Raw genomic sequence first — 15,458 nt, forward strand, 5'->3', positions numbered from 1 at the left:
AATGTTATAAAAAAATGAAGTTGTGCTAAGGCACAAAATAAGTTTGAAGAAATACAGCTTCATCAGCTCTGAGGTGGAGGAACAAATTTATTGTTGACGAAGCATTAATGTTTTTGCGACGCTTGGAGGATTTTTATGAAGCATAGAAGCTCTTCTTTACGAAGCATGAAAAGAAGGGAAGGTGTTTTTTCGCCAAAGGCTCAAAAATGGTATGTACATAAAAGTTTCATGCATCGCAAAGAAATCAATCGCAAAACCTTTCATATATTACATTCAAAACCTACGATCACCGAATATTACAAGCATATCCCAGCAAATATTACATTAATATTCTAGTAATGTTTTTACAAATAGCTATTCTTCTTCCTTCAGGACTTCTTCTGCAGCTTTGGTTAATAATTTTGTGATAACTTCATCCACAATAAAGTTAAAAGCCATTAAGTAATACCTATCCGTTTTCAAGTTCCACGGCCTTTTCAGCTGCTTTTGTCGCTTCTCGAGCGTCATGAATATCTTTTTCACTCTTTTTCATTATTTCATGCGCCATTTCTCAGCTGCCATTTTCTCAAATATCAGTAAAATTTTTTCCACCTATTAAGCTTGCTTCGGCCGAGGGATCCTTCGTGTCATCAACAGGGCCGGCTCATGATTTTAGAACGCCCTAGGCCAATCTAAATTTATTGGCCCTTATATACATCCATATCGTTAAAAACAACACTATAAATAAAAAACAAGTCTATATAAACATCATTACGAATATATTAAACTAGTAAAAATTCGGTACCTTATTTGACACTATACAACGTTTCTAAAAATAAACAATTGCGTCGAGCATTTTTTGAAGCAAAATCATTAAGGACAATATTTAGGTCAACATTTGTCAATGCATCCTTCTCGATAGAACAAGTAGCCAAGCCATTTAACCTTTCCTGTGTCATAGTTGACCTTAGATAATTTTTCAACAACTTCAATTTTGAGAAACTTCTTTCGGCTGAGGCTACAGTGACATGTATGGTCAATAAAATCCGATATGCAATAGAGACATTTGGATAACAATCTGCAATTGTAATGAACTAAAGAATCTCAGATGCTATCATCAAACCATCTGGTAAAGTTACTTGCAACACTTGTAATTCACTGATAAAATCATTGAGATCAACGTCAGATGAGTCATCATGAGTAAAAGTTTTTGCAAAAGTAGTACAACACTTTCTCAGATCTCGATCATCTAAAGACTTCAACCATTCTGAGTTTAATAAGAAACCAAAAATGTTTTCAAATATCTCCATCTGCTCAAATCGACTATTCAATGAAGCAATTGCCATATCAATCATGACAAGAAAGTAATTAACTCTGAATGACTCTATAGCTGATAATGCTTCTTCTTCATTCTGATCATTTTGTTCATCAAAATGTTTCTTTCTTTTAGCTTGACGGCTTCTAGGAAATACTGGCTCTACATCCATCTCTTCTGCAATATCGATGATGCGACTAAAGCCTTCAGCTCTATACTTCTTAAAATATAAAATGACCCCTTTAATTTGTTCGAGTGCAACATCCATGCACACAGTCTTAGATTGCAGTTTCTTACTCACCATATTTATAGAAAATAGAATATCATGCCAAATAACCATACCACATAAAAACTCAAAATTTTCAAGTGCAGTTACTAAACCTTGAGCATCACTTAATCCTTTTGGATCATTTGTAGAACATCTCCCCACTTCCATCAAAGCATCCCTTATTTGGGGAGTTTGAAACCTGACAGCTTGTACACTTTTTATTCGACTCTCCCAACGAGTAGTGGACAAAGCTTTGACTGTTAGTTTAGGAACATTGTCAAGCAAAATCTTCCACCTTTTAGTAGAACTTGAGAACAATACATATATCCGTTGTATAACACCAAAGAATGAAATAGCTTTGGTACAAGACTGTGCCATATCACAAAGGGTCAAATTTAGACTATGACATGCACATGGCATGTATAAAGCTCTTGGATTAATCTCAAGCAAACGCTTTTGAACACCTTGATGTTTTCCCTTCATATTAGAGCCATTGTCATAACCTTGACCTCTCACATCTTCAACATTCAATTCAAGAAGTTCCAAACGATCCATCAATTCTGTAAAAAGACCAAATCCTGATGTGTCATCTACTGGCAAGAAGCATAAAAAGAACTCAACTCTTGGAGTGCTACTTGATATATTGACACAACGTACAATTAAAGTCATCTGTTCTTCATGACTTTTATCTAGAGTACAATCCAAGATAATAGAGAAATATTTGGCACCCTTGATGATACTAAAGATATATCTTCTCACAGTGTCAGCAATAAGTAGAATGAGCTCATTCTGAATATTATGACCAAGATAATGATGATGAATTTCATTATTTTGAATGCGCCTAATGTGTTCTTGCATCACAGTATCAAATTCAGAAATCATCTCAATTGAGCCTAGAAAAATACCATTACTGTCTTGATAAATTTTCTCATTTGTTCCTCGAAGGGGCAAATTATTTTTAGCGCAAAACTTCACAGCAGCAACAATTCTTACCAATACTTGTCTCCATCGCTCTTTTTCTTTTGCAATTTCATGTTGCAAATCATCATCAATCGTCTTGTTTTTGCTTAACCTCAACCTGAGTTCTTTCCATGTATTCATGTTCCTCATATGCTCAGTACTATTTTCATGTTGTTTTAGCCTCCCACTCAGATGCTTCCAGTCACTCAATCCAGCATGTGCCAGTAAACTCTTGGTCTCATTTGATTTGAACAATTGACAACAAAAACAATAAACTTTATCCACATGCTTAGAATAAACTAACCACTTTCTATCAACAATCTCAGAATTACTTAACTTTCTCTGGTAGAAAGTATAGGAAAAATGCCTACCAAGATTGTCTTTAGGGAACTGCAGATTCAATTCTCTCATAGGCCCCTTTTCAATTAAAATATCTCTTCTTTTATTGTCTAGATTATCCCATGTTTTAGGATCAAAGATTTCAAAAAAAGATTCTTCTCTATCACCATCCTGAATGACCTGATTATCCTCATCGTCCTGATTGATTTGAACTTCATCTAAATTTTGTTCCTATTCTTGATCGTGTGTATCCTGGTCATCTTCCTCTAAATCCTTAGGATTATCTTTAGGAGGAACATTAGTGCTAGCTGAGAAAAATCTATGAATATCACCTTTCTGTGATTCAATTAATTGATTTTCTCGCTTTCTTTTGTTCCTCTTTTGAGCACCAGACAAATGTTTTGTAGGCAACATTTTAACACCCGTTAACACCTAAATTTATAAATAATGATATACTGATTAAAAACAATAACTAACATGTATTCAAAATTCTAGAAGAACATGTATCTAACTTAATTATAAAGATAAATACACAATTTAAATTAATCAACCTTGAGCTTGATGTCTTGCTGGATGATGTTGATCTAGGGCATCCAATCCTCTTCCAGACAAACGGGGCACCGGAGGCCGACAAACGGGGCGTCGGAGGCCGTTGCGCTTGTCCGCTTGCCGGCGCAGGAATTCAACCAGGCTTCTCATTTCTGGTTATGGCGACGGGTGTTGCTGGATGGACCGAAGAAATCTTGCTCGTTATGGCGACCAGGCTTCTCGCTTCTGTCCCTCCGTGAAATCTTGCTGTTGCTGCCTGCTAGATTGACTGCTGCTTGAGATTGCGGCTGCTTCTAAGGCAGCCTGAACTGCAGCTGCTTGCTTGAGATTGCGGCTTCTTCCAAGGCGCCGCCGTGAGACGGCTGCTTGAGATTGCGGCTGCTTGCTTGATTTTTGGACGGCAGCCTGAACTGAGTATTATATATAGTATTGGGTATTGGGCCCCTTATTTTGCTGGGCCCTAGGCGATGGCCCTTCTGGCCTATGGCCAGAGCCGGCTCTGGTCATCAATAGATAAAGCAGCTTCGGTCTGGACCAAAGTTTTAACATGATCGCACCCTGCTTTTTCCAAAATAGCTGCAACTCCTCTTGCACCAGAGAACACGCATACGTCCCCGCGGTCGCTCAGAATTTCTTCAAAAGCTTTAGCTTCGCTGCTGATCCACTCAATTACGCCCTCAGGGTCGCCTCTTATGAAGTTGTCTTCGCTTGAATATGCGCCCACATTAGCGAAGCTAGTTTTTATCTTCTTAACGCATTCTATAGATTTTTCAAAACATCTTTCTTTCGACGAGCGAAGCTCTGCAACTATTTTTTCAAAATAATTTTTCCAGTACTCACTGGCATCTCGGTCAGCTTCGGCAACAGCGCATTTCAATTTGGCTTCAGTCAGTTGTTTTTGAAGGTTTTCAATCTCATTCCTTTGGATTTCAGATTGAGCCTTGAAGTTAGCTTCATTCCCCTTTACTTTGTCCACCAATGTAAGTAGAATTTTATCTTTTTCCAAAGCTTCATTCCTCAGCTTGATAACCTCCGATTGAAGGTTGTTGAGAGCAATAGTGCAACTCTCGTCTTCGGCATTCTTTTGTGCCCTTAAGGCATTGCTAAGTATTAAACCCTATATGAAAAAATGAACAGGTTAATATAAGAACAAAAGAATAATTCAAAAATTCATAAACTTCCAAATACACAATTTCTGTACCTTCAGACTGTTATATGCAAGGCTATCCGCAAGATCCTCCTTCGTCATGGCGCAGAGGCCAGCTTCCAGCTTCGGGAACCCCATACTTCTGGCCATCTCCCGGCAGATAGATAACTCCTTGTTCTCTGGGAGGCAGTACAAGAAGTCATCTTCATCGGTGCCATTAAACACTAACGCCCCTTTCGGGTACTTCAGTTCTCGGGCATAGTGTTTAGTTTCAAAAATTTCTTCTTCAGACAATCTTTTTCCCGAAGCGTGTTGGACAATATAATTAAGGACTTCGAAAGACGCTTCGGGAGAAGGTGCGACAGCCTTTTCAAGCAAAATATGTTTTATAACTCCTTCTCCCGCTGCCTTTTCTCCAGTTTCCGAGGATTTCTCCTTGGCAGGCTCTGAAGGCCCAGCTTCGGCATCGGCCTGACTCATTGTAGCTTCAGCTTCGGTCACCTTTGCCTCGGTTTCAATCTGTGCCTTCGAAGCCTTGGAAATTTTCCCCGGAGTAGAGCTTGAAGCTTTTATTGTCTCCAGCAGATCTAGTACACTAGCCATCCTTTTTCTCTTGGGGGTTGCCGCTAGACCTTTTTGTGTCTTCGGTACCTCAACTCCTGCTGAAGGGCTTAAAATTTCCAATGTTTTCATCGCTTCGATTTTTGGTTCTTCAATTTTGACAGTCTTCGGTATTGCAGCCGACCCTTCAATCTTGTGTGTAAGAGCAGGTTCTTTGGCTTCAATAGCTGAAGAAGTCTCACCGCCGAATTCAGGCACTATGGCCGGTTCAATGTAGCGCGGTCGGTGAGTAAGGAACTTTAACTTTTTCCTCTTTGGTGCGGGCTCGCTTGAGGTAGCCGAAGCTGCAGCCTTCTCAGGAGTTGCACCCTTTCTTTTCTGTCCCGCGGCGGGTAGCGATAGTCAGAGTACACAAATCCAATAGCATCAAAAACTCTATTTAGCCTTTTCTTTTTTCGGCTCCCGAAGGCCGCAGATAGTGCATTATCTTCAGACTTGGAGTATGTTCCAAGTAGTTCATCACTAGTATTTTCAACACACTTCAGCCAGTCATCGTCTGGTTCGATAAATTGGTCTCCAAACCTGAAGGTATATTTCAATCGAACCAAACCACCTTCACTAGGGTTAGTGATAGTTTCCTTTGGCATTTCCCAGTTGTCTATCAGTGGCCATATTCTGAAGGCTATGTGCTCTTGAAGCAAGTCCCTTGTCCCAACAAAAGAGCAAACTGTGCTGAAGGCCCTTCGGCAAGCTTCCGCTGCCTCGTCAATTTCAACCTTCAGCTTTCGGAGGCCGAAGCGGGACCAAATGGGGCGCATGATGATCTCTTTAATATCTTCTCTTACCTTTAAATCATTCTTTACATAGAACCATTCTTTCATCCAGTCTCGGGGCCACCTCTTCCAGAAAGTTGGCACTGGGTAACTTGCGTCGGAGTGGGCAACAAAGCTGTAGCAGCCGAAATTGTTGTGATATTGTTCTTTACCCCCGGCCTTCGTCTCATACGAGAGCTCGTGCATACTACAGAAGCATCTTGCGCTTGGCTCTAGCCCTTGACTTTTCACAGCCCAGACGAAAATCCCCATTCTAATAATCGCTTCGGGAGTAATCTGATGAAGGTAGATCTGGTATGTCTTCAAAACTTCAACCACAAATCTACTCAACGGGAACCGAAGTCCGGCTTTAAAGAAGCTTCGGAAGATTACAACTTCATTTTCTTCGGGAGCAGGAACAGCCCTGTCTACGTCAGCCCTCACAATAGAAATATCTCGAAAGTACCTTCCTCTCATATTATCAAGATGACTCTGTTTGATAGTTGATTTCCCGAAGACTGTGTGACTTGGTCACCAAGGACGATCTTCCGAGTCTTCGCCTCCACTCTCCATATCATAGCTGTCGCTATCATCAGTATCTTCAGACAAGCCTTCTAATATCTCTTTAGTTATCTTCTCTGTGTTTGTTTTTGCAATTGACTCAATAAATCCAGCAGTCTTCTCCTCAAGGAGCTTCTCCTCCTCGCTCAGCTTCGTCTCAGCAGCAACCTTTTTGTCTTGAGACATCTGTTCTTCGGAAATAGTGAAAATGTGTACTTAGAACCAAAGCTTAGAGAATCTAAGAAACTAAGCAACTATTAGTAAGCAAGAGCTAAAAATTGAGCAAAGCAAAGCAGGCGGCAAGTAACGTAGCAAATGTGCTCGGGGCGAGTTCTTATTTATACGCCCAGCGCGCTCTAAGTTAGAGGGCCCCGTCTGTCATTGACTATTGCTATTCTAGCAAAGGGAAGGTGTTTTTTCGAACCTTCGGCTCAGGGCCTTCGTCCATATCGCAAACTGAATTCGTTATTCTAACAAATTAACCTTGCGAGGGGCTACTGTTGGGGGCCTTCGTCTTCCGAAGGTCCTCAAAAACATGGTTTAACAATGTTTCTGGAGTTGAAATACATGAACAGGTACCTTCGGATTCGAAACAGAACCACAGCGAGAGAAGCATGAACAATACGAAGAATGATGCAGCGCCGAAGCTACGCGCAAGAGAGCTTCCGCATGACAACAGGAAAGGCTGTTGGGGGTATGCTTCGTCGCCGAAGATCCTGTAAGAAGAAAACACCTTCGGCAGATCCTCTCAAAAAGCAGTGCCGAAGCTATCATTTATAAAGCTTCGACATAGTCACATGTCCCAAGACAAAGGAGTAAACCGACTTAAAGATGAAATGACCAATCGACCTGTGTTAGCTTGTATTATGATTGTAAGCATTTGTAAAGGGCATGAATGTAATTTCTCACAGGTTGTGCCCTATGCCTATAAATAGATGAACAGTACCCCTGTACTGTTCACGCTGACTTGGCATTTGCTTTTTGCATCACACTTGTACCTTTGCTGTCTGTCAAGTCAAAGGTATCAAATGTAATTCAATATTGTTTTTATTTTCTCATGATAACATAATGGAGATGAATTTACAATGCTATATGATTGTTCATTTTATCTTTTGTATCTTACACGCTTCTTCTATTTATTATCCTACCTTTGATATTCGAGGGTATGTCCTGCATGGCCTTCGTCTGAAGATCATTATATCCTAAGGAAAATAATGTTTCGAAGGACGAAGGGCATTAATATTTAATATTTTATGTTGCCATGTTCTTGATTCATGCATTTGAGAACAAGTAACCAACACTTCATATTCGTCATCTCTTGGGGAAGAAGAAGACTCGTCACTGTCGTAGTAGACGATCTTCTAGATGCGCCTCTTCTTCTTCCCGTCCTTCTTCTTATGACTCGAGCCAGAGTCCGAGGGCTCATCATCTCTTGGCTCGTTGACGATGGACTCCTTTGTCTTGTCGTTGACCACCATCCCGTTTCCCTTAGGATCCATCTCTTCGGGCGATTAGTCCCTTGCGTGAAGAGAATGGCTCCGATACCAATTGAGAGCACCTAGAGGTGGGGGGTGAATAGGTGATCCTGTAAAAATCAAATACTTGTAGCCACAAAACTTGGTTAAGTGTTAGCTCAATAGAATCAAGTGGCTACGGACCAAGCTCTTGTGAAACACAAAGATCACGAAGAACACAAGCACAAGAGACACGGTGATTTATCCCGTGGTTCGACCAAGTATAACACTTGCCTACTCCACGTTGTGGCGTCCCACTGGACGAGGGTCGCACTCAACCCCTCTCAAGTGATCCAATGATCAACTTGAATACCACGGTGTTTTCCCTTTTTTACAATCTCCCGTTCGCAAGGAATCTCCACAATTTGGAGTCTCTCGCCCTTACAAATTGATGATCACAAAGAAGCACGAAAGTAAGGGAGGGGAGAGCAACACACACAAGACTCAAAGCACAAACACAAACACGCACACAAGTCACAACTTGATCTCACAACACAATGCGGGGAGTTCTCTACTCAACTAGAGCTCAAGTCACTATCACAAAGAATCGAATGCGCGAGAATGGAGTCTTGGTGCTTAAAGATGATCAAAGAATGCTTGGGCGACTCCTCCATGCGCCTAGGGGTCCCTTTTATAGCCCCAAGGCAGCTAGGAGCCGTTGGAGGCAATCTAAGAAGGCAATTCTTGCCTTCTGTCGGGTGGCGCACCGGACAGGTACTGTTCATAGTCCGGTGCAGATCTCCTTCCAAAAATAGCACAGTCGATCGTTGCAGAGTTGTAGCCGTTGGCGCACCGAACACTGTCCGGTGCCCCCTGCCGACCGTTGGCGCGCCCACGCGCCTCGCGCGGATTGCGCGGCCGACCATTGGCGCAGTCGACCGTTGGCTCACCGGACAGTCCGGTGCCTCACCGGACCGTCCGGTGAATTTTAGCCGTACGCCGTTGAACGATTCCCGAGAGCGACGACTTCACCGCAGACGGCTCACCGGACAGTCCGGTGCACCACCGGACAGTCCAGTGAATTATAGCCATACACCGCCATCAGTTCCCGAGAGTGGCATGTTCACTGGAGGCTAGCCTAGCGCACCAGACACTGTCCGGTGCACCACCGAACACTGTCCGATGCACCACCGGACAGTCCGGTGTGCCAGACTGCGCTGTGTCTTGGCTGCTCCAGCCAAGACTTTTCCTTTTTCTCTTTTCTCTGATTCTAGCACTTAGATAAATATATTAGTACACAAAAACCAATGTACTAAGTCTAGAATCGTACCTTCTTGTTGATTTGCACTTCATCCATCATTTGGCACATAATTACTCACTCAATATGTGTTGGGCACTTAATCACCAAAACACTTTAGAAATGGCCCAAGGGCACATTTCCCTTTCAGTTAGTCCAATTGTTTGTGTTGGGCAATTCAACCACCAAAATCATTTTAGGAAAAGGTTTGACCCTATTTCCCTTTCAATCTCCCCCTTTTTGGTGATTGATGCCAACACAAACCAAAGCAAATATATAAGTGCAGAATTGAACTAGTTTGCATAATGTAAGTGCATAGGTTGCTTGGAATTAAACCAATATAATTATTTCAATAGATATGCATGGATTGCTTTCTTCTTATTTAACATTTTGGACCACGCTTGCACCACTAGTTTTGTTTTTGCAAATCCTTTGGAAAGTTCTTTTCAAAATCCTCTTGCAAATAGTCAAAGGTATATGAATAAGATTGAAGTAAGCATTTTCAAGATTTGAAATTTTCTCCCCCTGTTTCAAATGCTTTTCCTTTAACTAAACAAAACTCCCCCTTAATGAAATTCTCCTTTTAGTGTTCAAGAGGGTTTTAAAAATTGAGATAGAGTTTATTAGAGGAATGCTAATTTCAAAGATACCAATTGAGAAAAACATTTAAAAACTTAAACTTGTTTCGAAAAATTTTGAAATTGGCGTGGTGGCGGTCCTTTTGCTTTGGGCTAATACTTTCTCCCCCTTTGGCATTAATCGCCAAAAACGGATACTTTGAGTGAAATATGAGCCCTTGTTGCTTTCTCCCCATTGGTACAAGTAAATATGAGTGAGAGATTATACCAATTTGAGAGATGGTGGAATATCGGCAAAGGATAGATAGTACCGATGGTGTAGAGTGGAAGCGATGTCTTGCCGAATACTCCATTTCCCTTTCAATCTAAGACTTAATACACGAGATACTCATGGAAACATATTAGTCTTAGCCTTGGCACAAGAGAGATAGGAAATATGCAAATGTACCAAAGGAAAGAGACATGGTTAAAAGGATATGTCAATTAAGCTTAAATAGTTCTATATAATATAGATTGCTCCTCCTAAATATGTGCCTTGAGAGGAATACATATTTTGGCCTTAAATGCCAAGTGCACATAATTAGGTTAATGAGAACATATCTATATCATAGAAACTGTGAAGTGCAATGTGTCATAAAAAAGTGTGATGCTCACGGCAGACTATGCACTTATGAAAGCATGTTGGAAACATTTTAAGCAATTACCCTTAAGGATTTCAAAGAGACTTAAGGAACCTCCACCTTTGGAACAAAGGTAGCTTATCCTCGTTACAAGGTTAAGCTTTAAGTTCTTTAACAATAAAATTACTTCACCTAGTTTTAACAAAAATGCATAAATGCAGGAATGACATTTTGAGAGGTTAAACTAGGTATGAAGCAGGGATATGCATATACATGCTTTCTCTTCCTTTTATACAAGATATGCAAGGAATGTATAAGAGAGGAAGATTTAGGTACATGTGTAAATGAGAGGAAGTAGTTTTACCCTTTTGTACCTCCACATGGAGATGCTCTCTTCATTGTGCTTTGTCTTTAGTCTTAGTTGCTTAAGACCTATATTCAAGACAATGTATGTAAATATTTTGCACAAAAGAGAGTTCTACAACTAGTGATCTTTTCTAAGTCATTGTTATCATATATCAAGTGGATCACAAATTGCAGAAATTTATCCTGAGTTCTCCTTTTAACTTAGTGCATATCAAGAGATATTGATTGATAGTATATGAGGCACTAAGAAACATAAGAGTTAATTGAAGTTATTCAATGATCAAACAAATAACAGATGCGATCAAAAGAACAACATATGCATTAGATTATCAAATACGCTTAAAATAGGAGAATCCAGTAAGTATGCTACTTTAAGTGACATTAAATTGAAGCAGCATACATCATGAGAAACTTATTCTCATGCATGAGACTATATGTGATTGCTAAGATAAAGCGATAGTCTCAACATAATTAAGATATAGAAATAGGCTCCCCCTAAAGATATGCATCAAGTATTTGAATGAGTTGGATAGATGCACTTACTTTTAAAGACAAATAGGGAGAAGCATTATACATCTTGATCAAGGCTTATGAAATTTGCAATAAACAACTTATGCCTGGTATTCTCACAATGAAAAAGATTTAGAATGCTTACAACCACACCATTGATTGTTTTGAAGATCTTACTGTCCAAGTAGGTGTTGTCGTTCTTGATGTCTTCCTCTTTCATTTGAGAGTCCTCCCTTTGTAGTTGTCTCTTTTTCCTTCCAAACTCATTGAACATACTTAAGAGAGATGTTAATGGCACAAGGGAGTATATGATGAAGGATGATTTCTTTAGTTAAGAAATATAAACAATTCATCATCCATAAGTCACATAGGCATGAAGCAAAATCCTTAACATTAGTGCACATCATTAGGAAAAAGGAATATGCACCTTTTAAACATTTTGATCAATCATAGGGAATTTACTTCTTCATATTGAATTTATTAATCATCACTCAGAAGCATATCAATATGAGAACAGATATAGCAAAGACATGAATTAGATTCTAATGGACAAGTGCATTTATGAGAACGATATGAATGCACATCTAGCTGATATAAGTCCAATAAAGAATCTATTTTTCACATAGGTAGAATATGATAATTTTAGAGTAAATAACCATTGATGGGAACTATATTTGTTTAAGAAGATGAGTTCCCATACCTTTGCTTTTACCTTTCTTCCTTTGGGTGAAGAGCAACCCTTGAGGCTTGTGGCTTGCACTTACTCTTTTGTAGATTTTCATAAGTAAGCTCAAGAGATATGTCATTAGTAACACAAGCACTAGTTTCTCTTTTTGTAATCATTTTGTTAAGAAGTGAAAAGTGGATTACTAAAGGATGGAAACTTTATAATATGAACTAGATTATTCCATGATGTATGCTCAATTTTAACTCATACAACAAGCATTGTTATTTCTTTAAGATTATGGGAATAAATCTAGTTCATAACATGGAGAGCGATAAATGTAGAAGAATCATATCCAATTTAAGCAAAAAGAAATACATCATAAATCATTGGATTGATTTTCTTTTCATGTTAGATTGCACATTTTCATAGAGAAACTCATTCTCTATATGTGATACTATTTAGATTATTTAGATAAAAACATTAGCCTCACGATTCTAGATATAATGAGAGATTCCCTTTATAAGTGTCCTAAGGATTTGGATTCCTTACATGACACCTTATTCTTTTAAGAACTTGGAATATCTCTCTATATCTAGAACATGGCTAAAAAAGGATAATTAGTGTAAAACATGCCATGAGGTTCTTACAATAATTTAAAGCATGTAGATTGCCATAGTATAGAAGTGATGAATATGCAATCTACCATATGAGAGGAATTTCATCAAAGAATGGTGACATAATTTAAAATATATTTGGAGTGCTTCCTTTTTCTATGTGACTACACAAGACACATAAGAAATGATAATTTAAGATACTTGCACTTAAAAGCATGAATGTTACCATCCTTTGGCTTTCCTCCATGTTGTAGGCCTTGATTTTTCTGCACAGGATAATTCTTTATTTCCTACAACATCAATATCTTCCCCGAGATGATACGAGTTTTAGACATAATAATTCAAAACAACTTTAGGTCAATCTTGGATATATAGATTATTGAAGATTGATAGCTTGAGTTAATAAGAATTGAATTGACTCTCTCAAGCACCCCAAAGCCTCATATCATCTCTTTCTCCTGCAAAGCTTGTCAAGCATATTTTGGTACCTGAAAGGGAATTAGGCTTACACCTAGTTCCTAAATAATTTTGGTGGTTGAATTGCCCAACACAAAATCTTTGGACTAACTAGTTTGCCCAAGTGTATAGATTATACAGGTGTAAAAGGTTCACACTCAGCCAATAAAAAGACCAAGTTTTGGATTCAACAAAGGAGCAATGGGGCAACCGAAGGCACCCCTGGTCTGGCGCACCGGACTGTCCGGTGTGCCACCGGACATGTCCGGTGCACCAGGGGGACTCAGACACAAACTCGCCACCTTCGGGAATTTCCAGAGGCACTCGCGCTATAATTCACCGGACTGTCCGGTGTACACCGGACAGTGTCCGGTGCGCCAAGGGAGGTCGGCCTCAGGAACTCGCCAGCTTCGGGAAACGCCAACGGCTAGTCCGCTATAATTCACCGGACTGTCCGGTGTGCACCGGACTGTCCGGTGCGACTCCGGAGCAACGGCTATCTCCGCGCCAACGGCTCTCTGCCGCGCATTTAGTGCGCGCTCTGCGCGCGCAGAGGGCAGGCTCGCCCATGCTGGCACACCGGACAGCAAACAGTACATGTCCGGTGTGCACCGGACACCCAGGCGGGCCCACAAGTCAGAAGCTCCAACGGTCAGAATCCAACGGCAGTGATGACGTGGCAGGGGGCACCGGACTGTCCGGTGTGCACCGGACTGTCTGGTGCGCCATCGAGCAGACAGCCTCCCAACGGCCACTTTTGGTGGTTGGGGCTATAAATACCCCAACCACCCCACCATTCATTGCATCCAAGTTTTCCACTTCCCAACTACTACAAGAGCTCTAGCATTCAATTCTAGACACACCAAAGAGATCAAATCCTCTCCAATTCTACACACAAAACCCTAGTGACTAGAGAGAGTGATTTGCTTGTGTTCTTTTGAGCTCTTGCGCTTGGATTGCTTTCTTCTTTCTTGATTCTTTCTTGTGATCAAACACTCACATTGTAATTGAGGCAAGAGGCACCAATTGTGTGGTGGCCCTTGCGGGAAGTTTGATTCCCAAGTGATTTGAGAAGAGAAGCTCACTCGGTCCGAGGGACCGTTTGAGAGAGGGAAGGGTTGAAAGAGACCCGGCCTTTGTGGCCTCCTCAACGGGGAGTAGGTTTGCAAGAACCGAACCTCGGTAAAACAAATCCGTGTGTCTCACTTCATTATTTGCTTGCGATTTGTTTTGCGCCCTCTCTCGCGGACTCGTTTATATTTCTAACGCTAACCCGGCTTGTAGTTGTGTTTATATTTGTAAATTTCAGTTTCGCCCTATTCACCCCCCCCTCTAGGCGACTATCAATTGGTATCAAAGCCCGGTGCTTCATTAGAGCCTAACCGCTCGAAGTGATGTCGGGAGATCACGCCAAGAAGGAGATGGAGACCGGCGAAAAGCCCACTACAAGCCACGGGAGCACTTCATCGGAAGAGTCCCGCACCAAGAGGAAGGAGAAGAAGAAGGACTCCTCCAAACGGAAGGAGAAAAAGTCTTCCTCTTCTCACCACAAAGAGAAGAGGGAAAAATCTTCTTCCCACAAGCCGCATCGGAAAGGCGACAAGCACAAGAGGATGAGGAAGGTGGTCTACTACGAGACCGACACTTCATCAACATCTACCTCCGACTCCGATGCACCGTCCGTCACTTCTAAGCGCCAAGAGCGCAAGAAGTATAGTAAGATCCCCCTATGCTACCCTCGCATTTCCAAACATACACCTTTACTTTCCGTCCCATTAGGCAAACCACCAACTTTTGATGGTGAAGATTACGCTAGGTGGAGCGATTTAATGCGATTTCATCTAACCTCGCTCCACAAAAGCATATGGGATATTGTTGAGTTTGGTGCACAGGTACCGTCCGTAGGGGATGAGAACTATGATGAGGATGAGGTGGCCCAAATCGAGCACTTCAACTCTCAAGCAACAACAATACTCCTCGCCTCTCTAAGTAGAGAGGAGTATAACAAAGTACAAGGGTTGAAGAGCGCCAAGGAGATTTGGGATGTGCTCAAAACCGCGCACGAGGGAGACGAGCTCACCAAGATCACCAAGCGGGAAACGATCGAGGGGGAGCTCGGTCGGTTTCGGCTTCGCAAAGGGGAGGAGCCACAACACATGTACAACCGGCTCAAGACATTGGTGAATCAAGTGCGCAACCTCGAGAGCGTAAAGTGGGATGACCACGAGATGGTTAAGGTTATTCTAAGATCTCTTATTTTCCTTAACCCCACTCAAGTTCAATTAATCCGTGGTAATCCTAGATATACTAAAATGACCCCCGAGGAAGTTATCGGGAATTTTGTTAGTTTTGAGTGCATGATCGAAGGCTCGAGGAAGATCAACGAGCTTGATGATGCCACCACA

Source organism: Zea mays, chromosome 7 (genome assembly GCF_902167145.1).
Source record: "Zea mays cultivar B73 chromosome 7, Zm-B73-REFERENCE-NAM-5.0, whole genome shotgun sequence".
NCBI classification, from domain to species: Eukaryota; Viridiplantae; Streptophyta; class Magnoliopsida; order Poales; family Poaceae; genus Zea; species Zea mays.